This window comes from Mus pahari, chromosome 12 (genome assembly GCF_900095145.1).
Source record: "Mus pahari chromosome 12, PAHARI_EIJ_v1.1, whole genome shotgun sequence".
Classification (NCBI taxonomy): Eukaryota; Metazoa; Chordata; class Mammalia; order Rodentia; family Muridae; genus Mus; species Mus pahari.
The window spans coordinates 52025093-52032469 of record NC_034601.1 but is presented as its reverse complement, the minus strand read 5'-3'; the positions used below and the strand labels follow the sequence as shown (position 1 = coordinate 52032469).

General features: G+C 43.4%; 1 pseudogene; it reads left to right on the top strand.

Moving 5' to 3' along the window:
- The first annotated feature begins 4735 nt into the window (after nucleotides 1-4735).
- On the top strand, nucleotides 4736-5636 carry LOC110330128 (annotated as a pseudogene).
- The last annotated feature ends 1741 nt before the right edge of the window (nucleotides 5637-7377 follow it).

The window sequence follows — 7377 nt, the reverse complement described above, 5'->3', positions numbered from 1 at the left end:
CTCTCCCATACTCTGACCCATAATTGTTCCAGTCTGAAAGAATTACAGGGATGGAAATGGAGAGGAGCTTGAGGAAAAGAGGGTCCAGTAACAGGCCCAAGTGGGATCCAGCTCAAGGGGAGGTCCCAAGGCCTGACACTATTACTGAGGCTATGGAATGCTCACAAAAAAGAATCTAGCACGACTGTGAAAAAGTGTAACATAAAAACATAAATTCTAGGCCTTTAGGCCCAGGCTTGAGAATGTGACCTTTGTGACTCAATGCCCCAAGGCATGCTAATCATAAAACAGATAGGACATTCCTCCACCCACCTATCCCCGGGTTCTGGGAGTCACCCTGACCCACCCTGACCACTCCTGGAACCCACTATGCAAATGTGCTTGTCCTTGTGACTTTGCACTTCCTCGTGGCTTTTAACTGGTATTTTTGGTATTTTCCAACAATGCCCTCCCCACCCCCTTGAGTTGTGGTTTCTTCCTTTAAATACCCCCCCTCAAATGGCTACTCAGGGCCCATGATCCTCTTCTCCTGCGTGGCGTACGATTGTGGGTCCCAGAGCGCTCTTGGAATAAAAATCCTTATGCAGTTTGCAACAAGACCATTTCTCGTGAGTGATTTGGAGTGTCGCCTCTCCTGAGTCAGAACATGGAGGAGTCTTCATGTTGTGAGTCTTTAAACTGCACTGTGGAAGACTCAACAAGCAGCTGAAAGAGTAAGATGCAGTTATTTGTACCAAACCAATGGACAGAAGCAGCTGACCCCTGTTATTGAATTAGGGAAGCTGAAAGAAGTTGAGAAGAGCAACCCTGTAGGAGGACCAGCAGTCTTGATTAATCTGGACCCCTGAGATCTCAAACACTGGACCACCAAACGGACAGCATACATGAGCTGATATGAGGCTCCCAACACACAGCAGCAGACTGCCAGGTCTGTGTTCATTCAGAGATGATGCACCTAACCCTCAAGAGACTGGAGGCCCCAGGGAGTTTAGAGGTCAGGTGGGTCAAGGGGTGGACTGAGGGGGGGGGCAGAAGTAAATTATGGAGTGTAAAAAAAATTAAACAAATTAATTTTTTTAAAAAAAGAAATAAACAAGAGACTACTCAGAAAGGAAGAGGGTAAACACTTTGGTGCCATGAATAAATGTGAAGGACCTGGTGTTATGCAAAATAATCCATTCAGGGAAGAAGTTGCAACAAATGGCTTTGTTTGAATGTGAAATTTTGAAAATCCAAGCTCAAAGAAACTGAGAGTAGAATGGTGGTTGCTGGAGCTGAGGAAGGATGGAGACTGGGGAGAAAATAAAGCCTGCAAGCCTTGACTTATACTGGAGGAATAAGGTCAAGACATCTACTAACATGCTTTACCTCCAAGAACACCAATCTGTAGTAAACATCAAGAAGACCAATAAGTATAAGTACTCTCATCACCTAAAATAAAGGTCTGTAAGGTAATCCATGACGATTAGATTCATCGAGCTATTCCATAGAGCATGCATATTTGAAATCAGCATGTAGCATGCCATACTTATATAAATCTTTACATCAGTAAATAATTCTTCAGAGAAAATGATGAGGAAAAAAAGCCAGAAGAGGTTAAAGAAGGTAGGAGTGGGAAAGAGAGAAAGATGAAGAGGATATGGAGGGTAAGACAACGAATTTAGAAAAGGGTAAGATGGTCGTAGAGTGGCAGGGCTTGGAGAGAGCTCGTGTAGCATAATGCTTTCCTTGTAAACATGAGGACCCAAGTTTCATTCCCTGAACCCATGGGGAAAAGCAGGGAGTGCTGAGAAAGAAGTCTTCCCTAGGGATGAGCCCCAATCAGTTATCCAATACCAAGTGGTCAGCTTTGAAATTATTTATATGTAAGCAACACTAAACGGACTCTGCAAGGCTAGCCTGAGCTACATAGTGAGTTCCAGGTCATCCAAGACCTGTCAGAGAGAGACAGTGTCTCAGAATAAATAAAGAAGAAGCAGAAAAAAAGAAAAGAATTCCAAATACCAAAAAGGCTAAGTAGGAAAAGTGGCTTCTATGACATTTTCAATGACTTCAATATTCAACTTATACGAGTTTGGGGTTGGTAGTCGGGTGGGTTGTAGTATAGCTCCCACACCATCGTTGGGCATCTTTAACTCCATGAACAAACTTCTCTGTATCTTAGCCCGTAACCCATAATTTCTTCTGTCTTCATTTTCTGATCGATAAAAAAAGCATTTGGTCAATAGCTACAAAGAACTTTTTGCTGTTCAGGCTATCCCAAATGAGAAAGAAACCACTCAAGGTCATAAAGAACCTTGGCATAAGTGATCTTTATGGTTATTAATGCCTTTGCTAAGAAAACTATTCACAGACTGGTTATGGCTGTTGGCTTAACTGTGTTCATAAATACAGGAGACAGATCAATGAAAGGTTATGATACTGAGCAAAAGAAAACAAAAACCACCCATTATTGTGATGTAATATTTTTGTGCCACAGTCAACAAATTTAATCCAAACTGAGATGGCCAAAAGGCAACTGCATGCACTTTACTAATTTTCATGGCAGCAATTACTGTGTCTGACACATAGATAAGTCATTTTCCAGGTACAGGCCTTTCACAGGAAGTATCACGTAGCTGGTGTAGGGTTAGAGAGTGTGAAACGTCATTCCTGGAAACTATTAATTAGGGTCAAATCACATTATTTATTGTGCTAGGTAAGATTCAATAGCTTAATTTTTAATTTATTTTTTCCAATTTACTGATTGGAATAGTAGGAAACTTGAGAAGAAAATTAATGAAATTTAGCCAGGCAAGGGTGGTTCATGCCTTTGGTCCTAGCACTTGGAAGACAGAAGCAGGTGGTTCAAGGCCAGCCTGGTCTACAGAGTGAATTCCAGGACAGCCAGGGCTACACAGAAAAACACTGTCTCAAGCAAACAAACAACAAACAAGTAAGCAAGTAGATGTAAAAGTAACTACGTTTTTCAAATCAGTCAAGATACATTCAGCTTCAGGTAACAGAAAGTATTGTTTAAATGGCTTTAAAAATACACCCAAGACCCATGGAAGACAGTTTACAGGTTTCCCAGAGCAACTCAAAGTTTCAGGAAGCAGAGCTTGCACCTTGCCTTCTTTGTTGGTCTTGAGATGGGTTGTATGTAACCTAGATTGACCTCAAAGACACTTGATCCTGCTGACTGCTGGAATTACAGGCTTGTACCACTACAGCCAGAGTTTATGCAGCGCTATACACACACACACACACACACACACACACACACACACACACACACATGCACGTGCGCCTCCATAACATAGTAGATTGTCACCTCACTGCTTGCTGGGTGATTGTCACCATGTTCCCGAAGACACATGCAGATTATGACAATACTTAGGCCCCGAAATTTTAGATCAGATTTTTTTATTATTATTATTATTTTTTTCTGCGACAGGGTTTCTCTGTATAGCCCTGGCTGTCCTGGAACTCACTTTGTAGACCAGGCTGGCCTCGAACTCAGAAATCCTCCTGCCTCTGCTGGGATTAAAGGCGTGTGCCACCACCCCTGGCTTTTAGATCAGATTTTACAGTCTCTGTTATACTTAATATTGTCTCCTAAGCACATGTTTCATAATAAATTCTTGAAAAATTTAAATAGTTCTGAATCCAAAAAAAAATTTAAATGTGTTCTGAATCCAAAGCCACCGATAGCCTCTTCGTTGTGGAATGCCTGGCTTTGTGGCATATGCCACAGGTTTTAGCTGCTGTCTCTAATCCTTCACACAATGTTGGCGGTAGCTAGTGCCATTTAGACTTCACAAATGGCAAAACTGCAGGTAGGAAGTGGAAAAATTCTCTCCCTATTTTGTGCTGGTAAACTACAGGACAGGGACTCTGAACATCAGACTTCAAGCCATCATATATAAAGTCACATATTAAACACTGTTAGGGAAAACAAGAAATGATTGCCAGAAGAAGGAAGGGCAAACTTATAAGCCCAGACAAAGACAAACAAGACAAAATGCTTGGAGTCTTGCTTGCAGCCATCACGTGGCTACGAAGCCATGGTGGATATTCAGAACTACTGAAATGAACTAAAGCTACACTGGGCAGTTACTCAATCTACACAGGTAGCCACACTGAGGTTGGGCAAACATCCTGTTTTTCATAATTTTTGATCAAGCTTACTCTGATCATCATAAAATCATCAGCATTTCCGGTAGTTGCCCCCGAGTATCTAGCCCATGAAATCAATCATCTTTTTTGACACTTCTCAGGAAGTTTAGCTAAAAGTAGTTCCTCACAAAGTCCAACTATAAAACGTTCTTGATTTGACTCACAGAGCAAAACAAACTCCTTTTGCCAATAGGATAGCCTATGAACTACCCAGGAATATATGTAAATAAATGTTGCACTTCTTCTTGTGCTTTAGTCTGGGGTCCCCAAGCAAATGACAATCATAGCTAAAGAAAACATTAAAAAAAAAAAAAAACCTTTAGTGTCAAAGGTAAAAAGGGAAAAATAAAATGGGAGTAATTCCTCAAACTATAAAACTGAATAATAAATTCTCAAGCGAACTAGAAACTCACTTAGAGCAAATGTTGCTATCAGAGACACTGCTGTCATCGATGGCATCACTACATTCATCTCTCTCATCCTCACCCAGAAACTAGGGCACTGACTCCCTACAACCCCAGGGTACTTTGCATTGCCCGGTACTTTCTGCTCCGCCGCTCCTATATAGGAGACAGCCATGGCACTCAGTCGGAATGGCGTGATCCTGAAGCCCCACTTCCACAAGGATTGGCAGCAGAGAGTGGACACTTGGTTCAACCAGCTGGCACGCAAGATGCACAGACGCAAGGCCAGGCAGGCGAAACGCTCCACATTGCCCATCAGGCCCATCATGAGGTGCCCTACAGTTAGATACCACACCAACGTCTGGGCTGGCAGGGGCTTCGGCCTGCAGGAATTCAGGGTGGCTGGTATCCACAAGAAAATGGCTTGCGGGGCTGGCGAGATGGCTCAGCAGGTAAGAGCACTGACTGCTCTTCCGAAGGTCCTGAGTTCAAATCCCGGCAACCACATGGTGGCTCACAGCCACCCATAAGGAGATCTGACGTCCTCTTCTGATGCATCTGAAGACAGCTACAGTGTACTTATGTATAGCAATAAATAAATCTAAGAGAGAAAGAAAGAAAGAAAGAAAGAAAGAAAGAAAGAAAGAAAGAAAGAAAGAAAGAAAGAAAGAAAGAAAGAAAGAAAGAAAGGAAGGAAGAAAGAAAGAGAAAGAAAGAAAATGGCTTGCACCACTGGCATCTCTGTAGACCCAAGGAGGCGAAGCAAATCCACGGAATCTCTGCAGGCCCATGTGCAGCGCCTGAAGGAATACCACTCTAAGCTCACACTTTTCCCCAGGAAGCCTTCTGTTCCTAAGGAAGACAGTTGAAGATCTTAAATTGGCCACCCAGCTGACAAGGACCTGTGATGCCCATCCGGAATGTGTACAAAAAGGAAAAGGTCAGACTCATCACAGAAAGAGCTTTAAGGCTTTTGCCAGTCTCCGAACGGCCCATGCCAATGCCCAGCTCTTTGGCATCCGAGCAAAAAGGGTGAAGGAAACTGCAGAGCAAGATGTTGAAAAGAAAAAGTGATGCACGGTTGGAGAGTTGCAATAAATTTTCCATAAAGAAAAGAAAGAAAGAAAAGAAGAAAGGAAGAAAAAAGAAAGAAAGAAACTAGGGAAGGCACTAGGATGCAAAATCCCTAAACAGTTTAAAGCCCACTAAGACATACTTTCTCAGCCCATTCTGGGATACATTCCTTTGTTTGTTTGTTTGTTTGTTTGTTGTTTTTTTCGAGGCAGGGTTTCTCTGTATAGCCCTGGCTGTCCTGGAACTCACTTTGTAGACCAGGCTGGCCTCGAAATCAGAAATCCGCTGTCTCTGCCTCCCAAGTGCTGGGATTAAAGGCTTGCGCCCCCACCGCCCACCTTGGGATACATTCCAAAAGCGTTCCTAGTTACCCAATACACCACCTCTTCTCCATGTCTAGCCCTCCCCTCTCCCACCTGACACCCATATCCCTCTGGCCTGTGGTGAGTGGGGTTGGCTCTAAAAGGAAGGTAAGGATATAAATAACTTCCCTAAGGACTCCATAGCAGAGACAAATGGGAAATTATGCAGGCAGTTTTCCTCCTGCCCTCGTATATACACACTGAAAGGCGCTGACACTCGGGCAGGTGAGACATGAGAGTCCCCTGAAAAACAGTACGCGTGGAGAACCTGACAGCCTCCCTGTGCGCTCCGCACTGGTGCCAAGGAATGTAGTGTCCCTGAACGAGAGAGCATTCATACCTCCCTGTGCGCTCCGCATTGGTGCCAAGGGATGTAGTGTCCCTGAACGAGAGAGCATTCGTACCTCCCTGTGCGCTCCTCACTGGTGCCAAGGTATGTAGTGTCCTTGAAGGAGAGAGCATTCATACCTCCCTGTGCGCTCCTCACTGGTGCCAAGGGATGTAGTGTCCCTGAACGAGAGAGCGTTCGTACCTCCCTGTGCGCTCCTCACTGGTGCCAAGGGATGTAGTGTCCCTGAACGAGAGAGCATTCATACCTCCCTGTGCGCTCCGCATTGGTGCCAAGGGATGTAGTGTCCCTGAACGAGAGAGCATTCATACCTCCCTGTGCGCTCCTCACTGGTGCCAAGGTATGTAGTGTCCTTGAAGGAGAGAGCATTCATACCGGTGTCTGAATGGCCGGGCCAGGGTGGTGTGCTGGCTGAGACCTCAAGACAGCTCTTTCTCCTACCCCATTCCAAACTCCTGCGAAGGAGAACAAAAATACTCTAATTTTCATGACTATGAACAAAGAAGGATTGTTTCACCTTGTGCTGTTGTAAGTTACTAATATCCTCACTCAACACTTTAATAATCCAGTGCTACATTTGGGAGTTATATTTGAGAGAGAGAGAGAGAGAGAGAGAGAGAGAGAGAGAGAGAGAGAGAGAGAATATGAGGAAATAAATATTTAAAAATAAATTACGTAGTAAACCCCAAACTTATAAGACATGAATTTATAATACTTACATAAGTTATAAATCTATTTTTAAAAAAAGTAGAAAGACTTGGAGAAGTATGGCCCTGGCTTTTCATTCTGACTCCCTAAGCACTAGCTGAGTGATAGGACAAGGTGAACAATCAATTTCATCATTGAAATGTAGTAATGATATACTGACCTCAGAAAGCCGCCAGAAGTTTTAAGATGTGATAGCTGTGTAGTTTAAGGACCGAAGTTTAAAGGGAGCTCCTTTATCGTTCTGTAATCTTTCAGTCCGAAAGAATCGTACAGTTTTTTTTGTTGTTGTCGTTGTTACCTTTTTAACAAATTAACAAATGCT